This window comes from Ictidomys tridecemlineatus, chromosome 14, assembly GCF_052094955.1.
Source record: "Ictidomys tridecemlineatus isolate mIctTri1 chromosome 14, mIctTri1.hap1, whole genome shotgun sequence".
In the NCBI taxonomy this organism is placed as follows: Eukaryota; Metazoa; Chordata; class Mammalia; order Rodentia; family Sciuridae; genus Ictidomys; species Ictidomys tridecemlineatus.
In genome coordinates, this window is record NC_135490.1 from 58921571 (window position 1) to 58941644 (window position 20074).

Here is a 20074-nt window from a genome sequence, read left to right on the forward strand (position 1 = left end):
TGTGAATGCCAAATTGTATACTATGGGTGCAACATCTGTGCCCTCCCAGAATGGGCCTTGCAGATGATCCGGAGGAAAAAAAAAACAAGCGCAACCAGTTTATTGTGCACTTTCAATTAAGAAAGACACAAACATGAAACAGTTATATTTTTCTAGTTATTTCACCCAGCCGTACCAGGCTGAACCTCCCTTCCCCCTGGAGAGCAGATCTTAATATATTTGGGGCAGATTCCACAATTTCCCCAAATGCTTTCAGTTCTTAAAAGACCATTAGTTTCAAAATTTAATTCTACATCTCTTTCCAGGCTTTCTTTGCCATTATGACAGGAAAGGCTTATAACTACAGAGACAGGAAGTTGGTCGGCAGGCTATTCAAAAGCCATGTCAAACTGGCTACTTCTAGTGCTGTGATTGGCACCGGTGAATCTCATGGTTAGGGGCACCTTCCAGGGCCTCCATCCCAGTGAAGGAGGTCCTTTGGTTAAAGGCTGTGATGTTGTGAGATCCTAGAGCGGTAAGGCCCCGCCTTGGCCAGGAATGTTGAAATTGGTTGAAGCTCTAGCAAGAGAAAAATCGAATAACTTATATATATATAGTTTTTTTTTTTTTTGTAAGAATATACTATGGACTCTTCCTGGTTGAGAAGGACCCATTGAAGCCCACATACCATGTGGATAATTGAGTTTCTCAAGGAATGGTACTGGTTTTAGCTTTGGTTTCCAGCTTTGATCTTACAGGCTAAATGTTCTCAGGTGACAGTGGCTCAATCAACATTGCTAAGTGGTGGCCTGATTGGGATAGTAAAACAGCCTTAAGCAAATTCATGGTTGCATACCATTTATTTGGTTCCTTATTAGTCTGTTCCAGCAAGGGTATAACTTGGCTATGTCTATGATGGGGGGACAAGGACTGAGTTCTTTGTATTGTGCAGTCACTCTCCAGCAACCACTCAAATTTCTGTAAGGGCCAGACACTAAATTTAATGAAGATGTAAAGACTGCCATTTATGCATTCTTCACCATATCCTCCAGGATGCAGTATTGTTTTAAATTTGCTATCTGAGGCAGAAGAGAGGGGTAAGTTGTAGAAATTTACATTTGTCCTCCACACTCAATGAATCTTACTGCGAAGACCAACCATCCAACTCAGTGGCCATAGGTCACTTTGAAGAGGGACTAGAAGAATCATTACAGTAGACATTTGCCATGGTGTTGCTAGTATACGGGCGATAGTTACTATTCCTGAAGTCTAGCTTCAGGATGGGATTTGGGCAAGAGATGATGATTTTTTTATTGAACTAACCTCCTTAACCTCCTGCTCATCCATTCTTTCTTTCTTTTGATTGTATGTGTCAGGTGGTATCCTGGGATGTATTACTCTCCCCTTTACTTTATTTCTCACTAGGCTGCATACTGTTTTCAGTAAACTTTTTTAAATAGAAAGGATATACTCTAAAATAATTATGAAATATAGTAAATGCACAAACCAGAAATCTAATAATTTATTTTGTCAGTATTAAGCAATATATGCTGTGCACAATGGTTTGTGCTATACTTTTGTATGACTGGCAGCCCTGTAGCTTGGCCTACACAAGCATCACTATAAGTACAGTTACCATTGTGTTATTTGGGTGCTCCAGGGAGTTGATGTTGGCCTAGAGTTAGGTATGCAAATCGTTTTAATAGAGTCATACCTGGGAGAGGGAAAAGGATGATGTAGGATTAATGAAGGGTAGATGTCTACTATGAAGATCTGTCGAAATCTCTGCTGACTCAACAAGAAAAACAAAGAGTGTCATTAACAATCCACATTACCTGGAAATATTTGAGTTCAGGTGCCAGTTTTGCTCAGTAATTGCTGTACCTAATGTTGGGTGCAGAGCAGATTGAACTGTGTTGTCTGCGGGGCAGGCGGAACAGATGTTGGCTCCAAGTTAGCCCAGGCACTCAAACCTCCCTCTATCTGGTCCTTCATCACCTGTTTGCGTCAAGTCTGAACATTGAACCCCACTCAAGGCTGAACACTTAACCCCCTCCTTGGGCCAACAAAGCAGCTTGCAGACCCAGAGGCCCCATTAGATTTGGGCTATAAAAACTCCCTCCTGCCAGGCCCTCCTCTCTCTTGCTATCTCTCTTGCTCTCTCTGCCTCTCTTACTCCCTCTCTCTTGCTATCTCTCTCTTGCTCTCCTTGTCTTTCTTGCGTGCACTCTCTGTCTCTCTCTTGCTTTTGCTCTCTCCCTCTTCATCTCTCCTCTTTTCTCTCTCTCGCTCCTTCTTTCCTTCTTTCTTTTCTCCTCTGTTGCACAGCTGAAATAAAGGTCTTTTGGTTGCTCCGAGTGTTGCGGTCACTTTTCTTTCACCTAACCCAGGAAGGGGAGTGGAAAGCGAAGGAAGGAATTAACACCTGGAGCCTATTAGCTGGCCATATCCTTGGAAGCAGGCAATGGATTCTTTTTGAGGAGAGAGCTGAGCAGCACATCTCGGGGACTGCAGAGGGTATCAGGGAGGTACAAGGGACAAGGGTACATGCATCTGTTACTTAACTTTTGAAGACCTCTCTGTTGATTATTGAAGCTTTTTGTATTAAGCACTTAATTGCTTCCTCATGCAGAGTGTGCAGTCTTTACAGGCTCCTGTTGTGACCTTCTTACCTCACAGTTCCCCTTTGAGTGAGGTCTGGCTCCAGTGTTAGACCCTTTTGTCAGCCTTACAGGTTGTCAGCTTAGTCAAACTGTTCTCCTTTAAATTTCCTTTCTAGTATGTTTCCAAATAAAGTGGGTTACAAGAACCTATCATAAGTAGGTTTGACTTCAGCTTGGGGAAATGCTTTAAAAGAAGACTTAGGCTGAGAGAAAGAGAGAGAGGAGAGAGAGAGAGAGAGAGAGAGAGAGAGAGAGAGAGAGAGAGAGAGAGAGAGAGAGAGAGAGAGAGAGAGAGGAGGCATTGGAGGTAGAGAGTAGGAAGAGAGAGAGATTAAGAGAGAAGGAGAGACAGCAGACTCTGACCTGTACACCAACTTTACCCTATGCCCATGGGATTCTAGCTAGGTCACATCATTTTCCCTTCCTCACCGCCTGCCCTATGAAATTTGAGCTCCCATAATTGTGCAATCCAATTTTTTGTTCTCTCTCTGTTCCGTTCTACTCTACTGGTTTTGCTTCTCTGGTTGAACCCTGCCTGACATAATTCTCTTCCAGTCTCTTTCATTATTCGGTCGCAGTTTTCACTCCATAGCATTTTGCAGCCATTTGAGTCGTCCTTTAACTTCAAGCCCAATCCCCATGAATAAAGTACCACCTATGCAATTCAAGCTTGGCTATCATTTTTGTTTTCTATTTGACTTCCAGAAAAACTTATTCCTGCTAGATGTCAAACACAGGGTTTGGACATAGAGCTGTTAAACATGTGCACCTTCTCCAAGTCTCTATGTTGTGTCTCGTGTTTAGTTGGATATACAGCAGCAGGAAAAAAAAAACTTCTTATGTTTAAATAAGCGAATTGGGAAAGAATTCCATTTTCTTCTGTTTACTCTCACCTCTAATCTTTACTAGGGCACTTGAATCTGAAGATTGGAGAATACACTCTTTCCTTCCCCAACAGGGAGCTTGCTGGCCCCCATCATTGAAGAACTCAGTATCATCTGCAACCATCTTTTTTTTTTTTTCTTTGTCTTTCATTTAGGTTTCTAGCTACCAATTCTAGAGAGAGAGAAAAGCCAGGTTCCTCTAATGTGAGTAGAGAAGAAATAGGCAGGAATGATTAAGGATTCTGTGTTTTGTGCTGCAAGTATACAGAAGCCTGATCAGCTTGTCTTCCTGCTTGGGGTTCAAAGAGTAGGATCTCATCCTGCATGAAGCTGTGCCCTAGTAGCAGGGAAGTAATGCCTGGGGAGGGGTGTAGTACAGTGGCAGGAAGAGCCCACTCTGCTGCTCAGATCTCTCCTCCAACAGGATTCATTGCCTTCTTCCAAGGATATGGTCAGCTAACATCTCCGCTTAATTAATCCTACATCTTCCTTTTTCCTCTCCCAGGAAACCTGGATTAAAATCCAAGGCTGTCACACACTTACTGCCTGACAGTGGGAAAGTCACTCACTCTTTGTGAGCTCTTTTCATCATTTGGGATCACATTTTCCCTGAGTGTTATAAAAGGCTATTTTGTGCCTGTGCAAACATATTGCAAAATGATAGTGTCTTCCAAAGATAAGGTGATATTCTTGTAAAAATAGAAGACCCTCAAGGTCATTTTTGAAGGTGTTGCTTCTGAGACTGAAGGTTGATTGAAAAATTTTGCTTAAAGGTTACTCTTCACATCTTTTATTTCTCCATATGGTCATCCATCCATCATCTATCCATCATCCATCCATCCATCCATCCATCCATCCATCCATCCATCCATCCATCCGTTGGCTCATTCCTTCATTTATTCAGTCATTCAAAAAATATTCAATAACCATTGAACACCTATCATCCTTGTATGCTGGATATCCAAAGATGAAGAAAACCTGCCTCTTCTCAAAGAACTCACTGACTAGTGAAGCAGGAATACATGAAAGCACACCAACATAATTCAGTGGGTAGAGGTTTAGATAGGGGTAAGGGGCAGGGTATTGGGAATATGTAGGAGGAGCATCTTAGGACCTAAGAGAGTGAGATGAGGTGAAGATCCTATGACTTGCGAAGACTAGGAAAGTGAACACATTTTGAATTATGCTGGACATCTTTTGAGAATTATCCCATGATGAAAATTACCTCCTGGTTTGTGTTCTCAGATGCTGCCAAGTTTCCTGCCAGGCAACATCTGCTGTAACACCTGTAAGACTTAGCTAATGATTATTAATGACATGTTCTCCCTGCATTTTGGTAGATTGCAGGGGAAGCCATAGCAGCAGTTCCTCTATACAATTTGTGCTGTGGTCAGAGCTAAAGGGATCCATGTTTTACCTCTGATGCTGCTGGGGAGCAGCCCACCCATCATGGGCCATGCCTGCCTACAGAACCTTTGGATTTTGTAAAAGCTTTCTCTGAAAAGAGACTTGTTTTCACTATTTATGATTTTTTTCCACATTATCCATTAAAAACAACAGCAGCCACAAGAGCAAATTCACATTTAGACTTACTCATTCAACAATTTTGGTTAATTGTGGGTATGGAACAAGTGTTGCAGGCTTTCTCCCTAGATCAGTACCTACCGTGACCTCTTTTGTGTGAGAAAGAAGGACTTTCCTAAGGTGGATAGAGAACATACAGGTAAAAGGGACTTTCACTGGAATCAGGTAGAGATGGGCTTGGGTCTGGGATTTATTTTCTAGATATCTGACTTTAGACAAATTGCTTATTTCTATCAAACTTAGCTTTTTTTTTTTTTCATAGTCTTGGTTCCATGGGGTATTTAGGAGAATGAAACAAGATAATACATATGATACACTCTTCATGGCACTGGCACATGATGGTGCCAAATAGAAGGAGTGCAATAATGAAAATAAACCTAATACTGTTATCACTATTGTCCTGATTCTGCAGTTTGGATTAATCCATTAACCCATTAACCCATTTACACTGTTACTGTTTCTAGGTCTCAGGAGTTTGCTTGACGAATACCATGAGCATATTTATATTTACATTCTCATCACTCTTTTAAATAGTTTATTTTTTCGGAGATTGTTTGCCAGCTCATGAGCAAAGGATTATTTCTCCCTCATCTCCTCATCATATGGTCCTTCACCCCTGGCTGACGGTAGGCAGTTCTTGGAAGTGGGTATTGAGATGTACTCACAGGAAAAATACACTAAAAACTGGTGTGCTAAGGAATTGGCCTCTGCTCTGATTGGAGAACTCTCCTTTCCCTCCCTCTTGAAAAAGAATTGTTTATAAAAAATTGGGTCTTTTTAAATTCAGTCTGTGGGATTGTTTTTACACTCACTATTTTATTTCCACTTCTTTGTAATGCTTACATCTCTTCCTTCATTCACATGGCTCTCATTATTATGACTCAAAAAAATCAATAACTGTTACATAATAACAATAGATGGCATTTAAGTAGAGCTTGCACTGGGCCAGACAATATTTGGAGTTCTTAGGTAATCATCACACCATCATCACATCTGAATTTTACAGAAGGGAAATTGAGGCCCTAAAAGGGTAAGTATTGGCAAATTATGTAGCCAGCAAGTAGTAGAGCCACATTTTAAACCTGGGCAGCCCATCTCCAGAGTCCGTAGTCTTTATCACCATGCATTACTGTGTTTCATAAAGCATTTTATTGCGATTTATAGAATACAATTTCACTTAACTCTCATGGACAGCTTGCAATGTAGGTGTTAATATTTTTTTCCATTTTATAGATGAGGAAACAGAATTTCAGAAACTTTTCATGATTCATTCATTCCACAGCTCCTAATCACCCATCTGGAACTTGGAATTAAGGTTTCTAATCACCAATAATCTTTCCATGTAACACATTTCTTCAAGCTGGGGATTTGTATTGAAACTGCTAATTTAGGGAGTTCACCCATTTTCTCAACATAATTTTTCCCCAGTGAAAAAAACTGTGCAGACATTGAAAATGCTTTCCAACAACCCCGTTCTCCAAGGTCTGATTTTTCTAAATTTTTTTTTTTGAATTTTCTTTCCTTCTTCACACAGTGAGAAGAGCTGATTGAAATTCATGGTGTAGTCTTATCAACTATGAGTCAGAAGAAAAGAAGCACTAAATCACTTAATGATTGTCTTTTCAAGCAAGCAAAAGAAATGGTATGAAAGTGGGGTGCACAGGAGGCAAGCATGCAAGATATCTTAGGGGAAACTCTTTGAAAACATGACTCCCTGATTTTTCTTTTGTTTTTCCTTCCTTCCTTCCTTCCTTCCTTCCTTCCTTCCTTCCTTCCTTCCTTCCTTCCTTCCTTCCTTCCTTCCTTCTTTCCTTCCTTCCTTCCTTCCTTCCTTCTTTTCTCCTTTTCTTCTTTTCTTTTCCCTTCATGTTTAACCCAGGATGTTTCTTTCTTGTACTCAATCCAATAAAAAGGAAGCCAGCTGCCAGACATCGTGGTGAAAGCCTATAATCCTAGTGGCTCAGGAGGCTGAGGCAGGAGGATCACAGTTCAAAGCCAGCCTCAGCAACTGTGAGGCACTGAGCAATTCAGTGAGACCCTGTCTCTAATAAAATATAAAACAGGTCTGGGGATGTGGCTCAGTGGTCGAGTGCCCCTGAGTTCAATCACCAGTATCAAAAAAAAAAAAAAAAGGAAGCTAACTGATGATAGTTCTGCACATATTTCAATGTCAGAAGACACAGCCATGTGTGTCTGTGAACCATTACTTGTGACTCCAGACAAGGTGTTCTTCATTAGAGTGTGTTCAGCTGGGGTGATGTCCACCATTGACATCTGGGTACCTGAGTTCCCTCTGTCATTTATGCAAACACGTTAGATTTGTTCCTTAGACTCCGTCTTAGTTCTTAGGAGGAAGAACACTGTCCTTGATGACTTTTTGCTACCACTCTCCCCACCACTTGTTTTCTTCCTCTGGAAGTAGTCTTCAAAGTTATGGTAGAGGATACAACTTGTAAGTTGTGTCAGTATTTTTCTAGAATTATTCCTCCAATTCTGCATAAAAAACATATTGCATGAGTTTATGCACTCTGTAGTATACTAGTGAATCCAATACAAGCCAGTTTTCTTTCCTGTGTTGAAAGAAATTTCTATTTCTTTGGCTTTTATGCCAAATAAAGTGGTTGGCTTGCAGTCAAACATATTTATTTTTTTTTAAATGTTATTTTAATTTGACTTTGCATATTTAAATTTGTACATGATAAACATCATCGTGTACCTAGTTGTTTGATGTATGTTGAAGATATTACACTTTAAATTTATTTGATAAAGAGAAGAGTTAAGCCACTATGGACTGCCAAGGATATCACACTGGGGAGAACTTAAGAGTCCAGGAACATTTTACAGCTTGAACAGCTCTTACATTAGACTTCTCTGAATTTCTTTTGCTGTGTACTTAATGAAAAATGGCATGTTCTATCATTAACTCTTGGTTATAATATTCTGCCTAGTAACAATTCTCTCAAAGCTATTTGTTCTTTGTCTATGAGGAGAAAATTTTATGTTCTTGTTTATCTATGATATATGAATACTGTATACCTAGCATTTTCAGCCTTAGTTGCTGAGGCTACTTTGAACTTGTGATCCTCCTGCCTTAGCCTCCCAACTCTCTGGGCTTATAGGTCTGTTCCACTGCATCCAGCTCTCAGAATATGATTTTAAACTATTTATCAATATCTCATGTATGGAAAGCTTTTTTTGTTTATTAGAGAGAACAAATAATTGCATTTTTAAAGGAAAGACCCAACTAACAGTAATAGGTAGTATTAAATAAGTTCGATTTTATAAACACAAGGGAGAAGGAAATCAATATGGAAGAAAAAAATAGAAAAATAAAATAAAATAAATATTGCATTGACTCTGTTAGTACTATTAGGTAAATGATTATTACTCTTGAATGATATCAGTGATATTAGGTAATTATTATTACTCTTGAATGATGCAGAAGGAATTTGAACAAGGAGTTGAATTGATATGCATGACACATCAGTTTGTAACACATGGCATAGAAAAGTGACTGATGGACAAAAGGGACTTCACATTGAGCATCCTTGTCTAGCCTCCATGATTTGGGTAGCTGAGAAGATTTCTAGCACTTGTATCTTGTCACACTTCTTATGAATTTTTATTTTTAAACTTCTGCTTTTTTAGAGAGAGAGGTTACTATATTCACATGCTTTGATTATTCATGCAAATAATCAGATGCTGGATTATATCTCTGACACTGTATTACCCTATGAAGAAACAGGAGTATTATATTAACTCATCAGGGGAATAGATACAAGTCAGCAAGCAAAGGGAAATGGGCTTGGTCCATCCTTAAGGTCAGACAAATTTCCTTTTAGTTGCGATAATCTTACAATATCACAACTAGAAAGAACTTAGAAGAAAAAACTTTTAGACAAATTTCTTCATTTTATGTGTCTATGAGGTACCCAGGAAATATAGTTGCTGAAGGTCACATAGCAAATTTGTTAGCTTGGCTTCTCTGCTCTGATCAGCTGTGATTCAACAGAAAAAAAAATGAAATAAAAATGAAAATAAGATAAAATAAATTTGAGACTGCCATTTTCTGGTTTCACTGGCCACTTTGATCTGGTTGATTGTGAACTTGCCAAGTTTCTAACTTATCCTCAACTCTGGAGGAAACTTATTGGCATTTACCTTTGAAATATGAGCTTTCTTTCGGTAAAATAGCAGTAAGGTTTATTCTCTTTTATTAAAGCAACAAGAACATAATTCCGAAAGTCAGAAAGGTCAGCTATATTGCAGTTACCAAAAGAAAAGTCAGGAGGAGATTTTTTTTTTCTAACTTGAAATTATTTCAGTTTAGCAGGTAGAGATAGCTATTAAACCATCTTCTAGGAAGTTTTTGAATTTGAGGAAAATACTGGAAATCATGGGAGTATAAAACAGATTCACAAATCCTTTGATGCTCTTCCTTTCCACAGGTAGAGTCTAATTTTTTTTCCCCTGTGGATAGACTTAGAAGTTGCCTTCCAACAAGCAAACAACAGCAGAAATGGTGATATATGACTTTGGAGCCTAGGTCATTAAAAAAGGAATTGCAGCGTTTTTCCCTATCCCCCTCTTGTGTTGCTCAATCTGAAAGAGGTTCAGTTCCATGTTGTGAGGAAACTTGATCAGCCTTGGGAGAAGGCTGGTGGCAAGAAACTGAAGTCTCCTGTCAATAGCCAGCAAGGAACTAAGGCATCTGGCCAATACCCATGTACCTGTGCCATCTTGGAAGCAGATCCCCTTGCCTTAGTGAAGCCACTGGTGACAGTAGACTCTACTGAAGTACTGTTTTTAACCTGAGACCTCCTGGGTCAAAACTACCCAGCAAAACTCCAGGTTATCGATTCATTCTGCTCATTCTAGTTTATATGAAACTTTTCTGGTTTTATCCCTGAAAATCTTGTGTTCCAAGAATCCCCTTAGTTCCAGGCAAATCAGAATGGTTTGTCATCATAAGTTTTCCTAAGTTCCTGACCTTCAGAAACTATGAAATAATAACTTTTATATTAAACTACCCAATTTTGGGTTAATTTTTTTTACATGGCAATAGATACACTGAAGCTAAGGATTATTGCCGGCAATGGTTGAAACATCAGAACGCAAAAGTCAAGAATTGTCTTACACATTCACTTACACCATCTTGAAATTTAGACTGTGACTCTAGACTTCATGATCTAACAAATGGTTAAAAATCCAATCATGTTACCCATCATCGTATCCCCTGATGATCATTTGAATATATTTTTCCTCTAAATTTTGCACCTGGTAGATAGTTATCACATTTCTTAACAATGTTACTGAATATATTTTCTGCAGTCTACCTGCTTTAGAATCACATGGAGAATTTGTTAAAAATAACAATCCTTGGCCCCATTCCAGATCCACCAAATCAGAATTTTCCAGGGTTGGGAAGCAGAAAATTTCATGCTTATTTGACTTTTTGAATAGCTCTTAGATGCTAGTTTAAAAGAAATGATAAAAAATCCTGTTATTAGCAACCAACTTTCAAGATGTAGAAATAATATTTTGCTTATAATATGGTATGAAAGAGCTGTTATTGATAACAGGATTACAATTACCCTTGGTTTCAATCTTCTTAACTTCACAGGGGGAAGGAAAGGAATGATACTGACAGAGCAGATGGATGAGATCAATGATTGCTTTCAGAAGATTAACAATAGGTCAGCAAACATACTGTGGACTTGTTTGGGGGAAGTGCCTGTTGTTATCTGCTGTTGGGAGCAAAGGAGAACAATTGAACGTCCACTGGCTGTGAGGGTCTTGGTGCATATTTTTCCTTTCTTGTGAAGTTATACAAATATCAGAGAGCCCAGCCAATCTGCTACAAATCCAAACAATTATAACTAGAATCAGACTGTTTCTGAAGAGAGATGAGCAAAAGGAAGACAAATTGAGGAGGCACAGAAGAGCCAAAATGAGAAAAGTGATTGCAGTTCCAGCATAATGACAAATATGAATAATAAACACACCCCTTTCCCAGTGTACACATCGTTGGTAATGAAACACTCTGCAGATTGTACAAATAACATGTCCATCACAAAGCTGGGGGAGGGGGTGTACCAAAGTGAAATAATTAGGAAAGCCATAATAAGGATGTAACACAGCAGAAGCAACAGATGGAAGCTAATGGAAGAACGGGAAAGGGAGGCTGTGAGATGCTTCTTGTGCTAACATAAACAAAGAGCAGGAAGTCAAGGGCTAGAACAGAGGGGGATGGAAGTGAATCTTAAATAGTACATTTTCCTCTCTTTGATGCATACATTTAATTAGCATAGGTTTGATTAGTTTCAATTCAGTTAAATTTAATTTAATCCAAGCCAACCTTATTATTAACTTTGTAATATGCTCCATTCAGCATCAAGTTTACCCGGAATGGATAAGGCTGCATTCATCTCCTCAAGGAGCTTACAATCTAGAGGACAGGAGTGGGGATAAATAAAGAGACATATAAATGACTATGTAGTGTGATCATTCTTCCAGCCTTCCTAGGAGAAACACTGCATGCCCTCCTCTGTATCCTTCATGTGTCCTTGTGAATGAATGAAGGATAAACAATCTATGGAACTTATTCAATTCATTTGCAAAATTAAGACAATTTTGTTGTTATTGAGTTATTGTCTCAGATTTTCTAAGTTGCTGCTTTTCATTTCTCCAGAGGGAAAATATCAGAGGCGTTTATTTAATGAAAACCACCTAGAGAGAACATTTCTTTATGGCACCTATTATTTGTATTATTACAGATATTTATAAGCATAATGATTTCTCTAATCCTCATAATAATTATACGGAGTAGCTATTATTGTCCTCATTTTAGAAATGATAAAAAGAGGTGTCAAGACAGTGTAAACTAAGGGTGCTGCCCATGGTCACTGAGTTACTAAGGGGCAGAGCTGCATTTATAACCCATGTTATTCTACTGCCATTAGCATGCTCTTTTAAAATTCCTTATATTGCCTTTGAGATAGCATGGAAAGAGAAAGGAATAAGGGCTAAGCATATGTGCAAATAAACTGGAGGCATCCAAATGAAGAGCCAATATTTTTTTCTGACTTGCGATTAGACAATCCAAAGGCATTGTGGCATTTGAATTGGGTCTTGAAGGCTGAGAAAAATTTTAGTAAATACGTGAGCATTGAGGGAGCAGCAGGAATAAAATATCGAAATACACAAATGAAGGGTATATTTTGAAATTGGTTTGGACATAGGGCACACTCTGCTACACAGAAAACACTAAGGATAGAATGGAAACTTGAAAGAGGGTGTTTTAAAAATACATAATAAATTTGGGTTTTAATTTTGGACACATTGAGGAAGTTATTTAGTTGTTGAGGAGGGAAATGAATTAACCTGATAGGTTGATAAAGAATGGGAACCTCCTGGTCAAAAGAAGCAAAAGTTCAGAATTTGTGAGACTAATTAGGAGTTTTATTGGACTAATGCAGGTTAAAACAAAAGCAACAAGACCCAAGAGCACAATTAATAGCACAAAGGTTGCAAAAAAATCAAATTATCAGACTTTGTTGAGTGCCTGGGTATGGTGGATTGAAGGAAGGACAACTGTTGATAATTCCAAAATTTGTGCATATGCTTCACATGTGATGGCACTATTAAACAGGATAGAAAGGCTCAGCAGAGAAGCAGTGCTTAGGGAGAGGAAGATTAAGAGTTTAGCTTTACTAAAATTGAGACTTAGAAATGTATAGAAGATAGTTGGAAAACTTGTTCAAGAGCTCAAGAGAAAAATCAACTCTTGTGATATAGATGGGAGCATCTATGCTCACTGGATGATTTGGAATATCATTTCCATTTTATCTACAGGAAACTGGAGGAAAAAAAACCTTCTTTGTGATTTTTTTTTGTCTCAGTTAAAAATAATTAATCTTTACCAGGATTTACTCTTAAAAAGGCACAGTCTCTGGCCATTATAAGTTTTTAATCTGAGAAGGAGGAAAAATAAACAAACAGCATAAATATTTTAAACTCCTATGGATATCTCAAAATTAGATACTGTTAACCCCCATAGGGCCTATTGATACTGCAACATTATGTAGTTGGGAAATGTGAGTTATAGGCTTACAGTGACTTTTTTTTTTTCAGTTTATATTTAGTATTGAATCAAGTCTTGGTAGAGGCTATTGTGAACACTTCTGTAGTTCAGTCTTTAGAACCTAAAATTTTTCTTGGATCCTCTCATTGTTTCATTTCTCAGTTGATGAGTAATTTTAGTAAATACATTGTTTCATGATCTGCCTTTATAACATCTTGATCTTATTCTTTCTATAGTCTCTTAAGAAATGTATAAGTAGAAATAACATGTATCATAATTGGGAAGTATGTCTTTTCTCTCCCATATTAAAAGAAAGAGTTTTTGGTAGCTGTCATTTGAAAATTAATTATCTTTTATGTTATCCATATGGCATATCATCAAATTATTTTATAAATCTTAGGCATATTATTTTAAGTACTAAGCTATAGTGCTATAATTATTACAATCATTTAAAATCTTTTGTGATAGTGTTTAAAAGGAGGTATGCTATTTTGTAGTGAGAAAAAACATTCTGTTTATTACAAGTTGTAAGCAGTCTTTTTTTTTAATTTTTAATTTTTGTAGATGGATACATTACCTTTATTTTATTTATTTACTTTTATGTGGTGCTGAGGATCGAACCCAGTGCCTCACACATGCTAGGCAAACACTCTTCCACTGAGCCACAACCCTCTCCCTTACAGTTTGATTTTTAGATTTCAATTTTTGAAGATTAGGACTAGAGACATTTTTTCATTAGTTTATAGATCTCCTAATAGATTCTAGCATTTCCAGATTTTAGCCTCTGAAATTATGGTCAGAGAATGTTTGTGAAACTCATATTGTCTGACTATTATAAATTCTAGGAACTCTGTCTGATTTTTCTGAGCAGCATTGGGAGTGTGTAGACAACCAGGAATTAAAACAGAGCTGAGATGTTTGCTGGTGGCTATCTGAGGCATCACCCTGTCCCTCTATCAAACACAGAGGCAGTCAGAGCTTGGGCACCTCTGGAACAGAAGTGACAGGTGAATGTCCCCTGGGTGTCCTAGCTGGGATGGAGCACAATTTTCCAATGCCAGGCAGATACATCAGTTTTCAGTTGTTGAAGGCAGAACTTTTATTTTTAGCCGCCTATTCATAGGATAACTCTTTCAGAATGCTTGTGAATGCCCATCTTTAACTCTCAGGAAGTAAATATCCTTAAGTGATTAACTGACTGTGATTAGTCCAATCTCTTGTTTCACATTTGTGAGGCAGCTGATGTTCCATTGGGTTTTAATACCTAATGCTTGTACAGTAAGAAAGGGTACTCATGTTTTAGTGTCTCATGGACATTTTTAATTCTTGAATAAGAGATTCTAATGTGATTATTGTTCTTAGAAGAGTCTCATCTTACTTGCAATAATACAGCACACAAGTAGCTAGTAATAACCAAAGTGTTTAAAATATTGTGTTTGGCATGCATTATGAAGGTGCTTGGAGAATTGTGTTCTATTCTCTCATGAGGGTAGTCTATAAGTTAGCAAAAGAAGCAATAGTGTAAGAGTTTTGAATTTGCACTTTTGTGTTAGGCAGATGTGTGTTGAAGACAGCTTTGTCATTTACTAACAGGGTCAAGTTGGTCAAATTATCTGAACTGTAGAAATACTGAATTCCCATAATAACATAATGATATGACAGAGTTGTGAGGGTGAAATGAGAGAATCCACAGAAAGTTTATCTTGAAAAGTGAGGTTATTTGGGGTTTATATATCCTGATTAAACATTTAGTACAGGAAATTTTAATAATCTTTGTTTTAGAATGTATCTGACAAGCAGAGCAGCTCATGCGTAGTAGCATGTTCACTCATAACATGGTAAGTAAACTCGTCTTGGGGAGTGTTGAGTGCATGATGTCATTCTAGTGGCAGATCTGGGACCGGTTTTAGTCTAGGGAGATAAAGATGAGAAACTAATGGGACTCTATTTTTAAAAAATAAATAAATAACAGCAGCTTCTACCTCAAGGCCGGTCCTAAGAAAGGGCGGGTGACCCTTGTCCTTGGAAAACCCCACAGAGCACTCCTAAGCACATACCCACCCTGCTGAGTTGTGTCTGTAAATACAGAAGAGGTCTGCTGCGCAGGTGTCCCTGACTCAGTTAGGCCAGGTGAGGACCCATAGCAACCCCTCTAGCAACCTCCAATCATCATGAGACAGGGAAAATACCTGGAAGGCCAGATGACCCCCAAGTAGTTTATGGTGGTTGATAACGTGTTGGGAAACCATGTAGTTTAGCACGTACACCCCTCATAGCCTAGATCAATCAGTTCAAACAAATCCCCCTTTTGTACTAAGCAATCACCCCTACGCAACTTGTTCAAGCTATTGAATGTGCTAATCAATGTTAAGAGTTGTTGTTTAATTTTCCCTCGGTATAGAATGATTTGCTGTGTGATATTGTGACGCATAGAGTATCTCCCAAAAACCTATAAAATCTTGCTGAACAAAGGATTGGGACTCACTCCCTGGGACTGCTGCATTGGGAACGGTTGTGAGTCCAGGCTCCAGCTTGCAATAAAGACTCTTGTGTGATTGCATCGGATTCAGCTCCTGGAGGTCTACTGGGGTCCCATGAATCTGGCATAACAAAGAGAAACAGAAAAATTGGTGACAGTGATGGAGGACAGATGAGGCCGGACATGCGAGGAATTTTCAAAAAGCAGGTTTATTTAAGCTACAGCAGTCCAGAGGGGCTCATGCCTAAAAGTCTCTGGACATTCTTTATGTTCAGTGGGGTGGTTTCATGGCAGTGGGTGGGTACATAGCGATTACTTTGTCCCATATTTTTAGGATACACAGAGGTTTTACAAGTTTTACCAAGAAAACAGAGATAATATCTTTTTTGCAGAAGAAGCTTGATTCTAGACCCTAACTCTAACACACCTTTTGTATGCAAACCTGGCTTTTACAAGAAAGAGAAATCTTCAAACCACAACATTCTCTGCAGACATCCTGCTGATACTCTTTGTAAAAATCTTTTTCTGACAAGAGAAGCTTAATTTTGTTGGTAGTAGTAGGGTCTTTGGGGTTGGGGTACCTGCTTCAACAGCTCTTATAAAAATAAAAGGAAAATTATCCTGAAAGAAACACTGAAGGAGCCTTTCAAAATGGAGTTGAGAGGCCATTATAAAGCAGGATTTACGCAGGATTCTAGTTGCTGCCTGGAATGTGGATTTGACCACCTTCATCCTTTGGCTTTAGGCATGTGGAGTAACTTGAACAAATGAATATTTCCTCTGTACCCAGGGGCTTCAGATGCATACCAAGAAGTTATTGGTTCTCTTGTTTTATGGAGATTTTATGGAAATTTCCATTCTGTTTGTATATACTTTTCTTTATCTTCTTTCTGCCACTTTGTCCTTGTTCCTTCTCAGCATATAAACTATCACTTTTTTTTTTAACCTTCCTTGAAACACTGATTCAGAGGTACCCGGATCCCTGTCTTTTATATTGCAATCCCTCAGACCCCCAATAAAATCTTTCTCTGTTTTCTAGTTTCTGAGTTTAGACAGGTCAACACTTTATGTGAGGCTTCTTCCTTTTTAAGCCATATCCTTATATCTTATATTGTGTAATGATGCAACAAATATTTGGGAAACTATTCGTTGGGAAATTATTCTCGATACTGGGGAAAAAATACCAATGAACAATTCAGACAGTGTCCTTGCTCTCATGGCACCTACATTGTGGCTGAGTGGAGGGGGCTAAGTGATAGTAAGACATATCGAAATGCAACCTACTTTTAGTAAGGGACAAGCACTTTGACGGAAAATAAAGATGGGTAAAGATGGAGTCAGAGCAAGTGAAGAGAGGGAACAGCTGAAGGGCAAGGCTAGGCTAGCCAAGGTGCTCAAGGGAGGTTTTCGTAAGGGTAAGGTAGTTGCTCTTTGTGCGGGTATTCTGGGGGAAAGGAGGAAGTAGGAGGGAGGCTACTTATGGAACAGAGGAGAATGGCAATTCCTAAGCCGTGTCACTGTGTGGGATAACCAGAGAAAAGGGGCAGCAATGTACAAAAGAAACACTGAGAGGAGCTTGGATTCTCAAATATGTGCAGCTGTGTTTTGGTCTTAGTGTTTTTCTTCTAACTCATAACAAATAAAGTCAAATGAATTTGGTAGCATATTTCCTTCATCTGAACATATCCTTTCCCCTCCCTGCCTTCATTTCCTCCCAGAAAGAATGTATTGTTGGAGAAGAAAGTTAATTTGACTAGAAAAGCTGAAACTGACAATGTGGAACTTTGATTCTTGTGCAAATGCAGCCCTTTTTTATTATAAAATTTGCCTATGACAGGTCTAATATGTCTCTCTTTAGTATCAAATTATCATTCATGATGTAAGGTGTGGGAACTTAACTCTTTGTATTTAAGGAGCTCCAGAGCTTGAGCACTGCTCTTACCAGCCATTTCTTCCTCTTCTTGAAAGACCCCACAAAGTGCACGAATGTACCCTTGTACCTTTGCTTGGTGTCACTGTAGGGTCAACTGGCTGAGGTTTAATGCACCTGTACTCTCTTTTCTCTGTGTCCCTCTGGATATTGTTCATGGTTGAGTTTCCTTAGTATCTCAACAAAGCAGAACAAAATATTCCCCTTTGTCCAATTTCCACAAGTTCGCCTATGGTAGGAGCTGGTATGAAATAGCGGCAAGAGTGGGGATGTTCCAGGCAGATCAAACCAGTTAGGGTTCCAACTGTGCAGGGCTATCATTTTCTAGCTGTTTGGACATGAATAAATCTTTTTTTACTCCTTGAGCATCAGCTTCCTCTTGTACAGATAGAGCTAATAAGACCTATCTTGTCTGGTTGTATTAAGGAAGATGTGAAATAGTATACATGGAAATCAGGCCCCAGGTCATGACTACTGCATTCAGTTATTATTAGCTCATCCTTTAAAATTTGACATCAATAAATATTATTATTCTTCACACATTGAATAGCGCCACCATCCTTCACATATCTTCCAGGATTTGGGAATTCTCATGTTTTGCCCAAACTTTCCTGGCTTTGACCCTGATTCTATTTAATTGTCAGCCTCAGCTTGACCTACCACTCTGTTCTCCCACTCCCTTTCTTATTAAGTCTACATGGAGGAATTTTAAAATCTCAATTTATAATGCAGATCCACTTTCTTTGGTTTTGTTAAAGAATATATTTTTTTGAGAAAGGCCGTCTGAACTTGGCTGATTCAGAGGTTACACATGGTGCTTGTGAGTGAAGCGCTGATGTGGAGGTCACATGGGAGCTGCTGCTGCAGGAACCTGGGAGGTCATAACAAAAATTGCCACACTGTTCCAGCCAGTGCCTATCGTGTGGCTTAGGGTGCATCTGACAGAATGCATTTGAAACAGTCAGAGAAGACTCTATGCAGGGGGATTCAGACCAAGATACAGAAGGGAGTGCCCCTCACTATCCTTTGAGTCTGGTGGCCCAAGTGTCCAGCTGAAGAAGGTGGGGAAACCAAACATGTGGGCATGATTACGTTCTGGGACTGAGTCCTGTAAGGTCATATTCAAGGACAGTGGAGTTCATGAGACCTGCCAGGCCTTCTCCATACCAGGGTCCTGGTCAACCTGTCCTATATAGAGAATTCTCAGCAGATGACTGAGGTACCAACCTCCAGAAGAGATCAGCATTTACCTGGTCTTAGTGGTGTGATGACCTAATCTCTCTGGAGCACATGCCACCTGATGAAGTTCCAAAATTCTGAGCACAGCCCCAGCTACAGGAACTTCACGTCTTCACATTTAGAACTCTGTGTCAGCCACACCTTGGGAGTGCATTGATCCTCTTTCTGGATAAGATTCCAATACATAGCATTCTATTCCTGGTTATCAGGGGAGTTGAATGCCACTTCAGCCAGCTTCAGTGCCCGGATACTGCAGCAACAGAAGCAACACAAAAGGAGGAAGTGTTCCATAACCCCAACCCTTTCTCTCTCTAAGGGGTTCATAACCTAAGAAGTAACAAAAAGAAGGGTAATCTGGCACTGACAATGAATATCCATCCTTGTCCAGAGTTTTGACCACATCAGCAGAGACAATTTTCTCTTTTTTCTTCCTTCCTTTCTTCCTTCCTTTCTTTCTTTCTTTCTTTCTTTCTTTCTTTCTTTCTTTCTTTCTTTCTTTCTTTCTTTCTTTCTTTCTTTCTTTTCTTTTCTTTTCTTTTCTTTTCTTTTCTTTTCTTTCGGTGGTGCTGGTGTTCAAACCCTGGGACTTGTGCATGTGAGGCAAGCACTCTACCAACTGAGCTATATTCCCAGCCCATCTTTCATTTTTGATTAAGAATTTTGTTGTTGTTGTTCTCATTGTATTGCTGACTGGTTAATAAATGTATGTATATATGTGTTTCCTTTTAAAATCATTTTTAATTATCCTTTTGTTATTGTTATTATTTTGCTTTATTTTATTAGGACTAGTTTTAAAAATTTTTTTGGTTTGTTATTGTTTAGTTTTTACTCTTTCTCTTCTTCTCCCTCTAATAGTTCACCCCTCCCATTTCTTTTATATATTTTTTTCTCCTTCTTTATGGTCTTCTTTTGCTATATATCTTCTGATTTCTCTCTTTTCACCCTTTGAATATTTTAAAGCTTTTTTTTTGCCTTCCTACCCCTTTCTCTTCTGTCTTAATGAACTGTATTTTTATCGTCTTTTAACATTTAATTTACATAAGTTCTCTTCCCACCATTCATGTTGTTGCAGTTCTTAGTACTGAGGAGGTCACAGTTGACATCTGATATATACTTCAGTGCAAAATAAACAATGAAAATGAATCCAAATGACAGGACATAATAAACACATCTCTGTAATGCCACTGAATGTAAATGGTTTCCATTTAAAATATATACACTGGCAGAATCGAT

The 20074-nt window shown here is 38.6% G+C and overlaps 1 long non-coding RNA gene across 1 annotated transcript; it reads left to right on the forward strand.

Moving 5' to 3' along the window:
• The first annotated feature begins 5584 nt into the window (after positions 1-5584).
• LOC144370631 (uncharacterized) lies at positions 5585-11602 on the forward strand. Its single transcript, XR_013430534.1, has 2 exons — positions 5585-6752; positions 10734-11602. It is a non-coding gene; the product is annotated as an uncharacterized LOC144370631 (long non-coding RNA).
• Positions 11603-20074: the final 8472 nt, after the last annotated feature.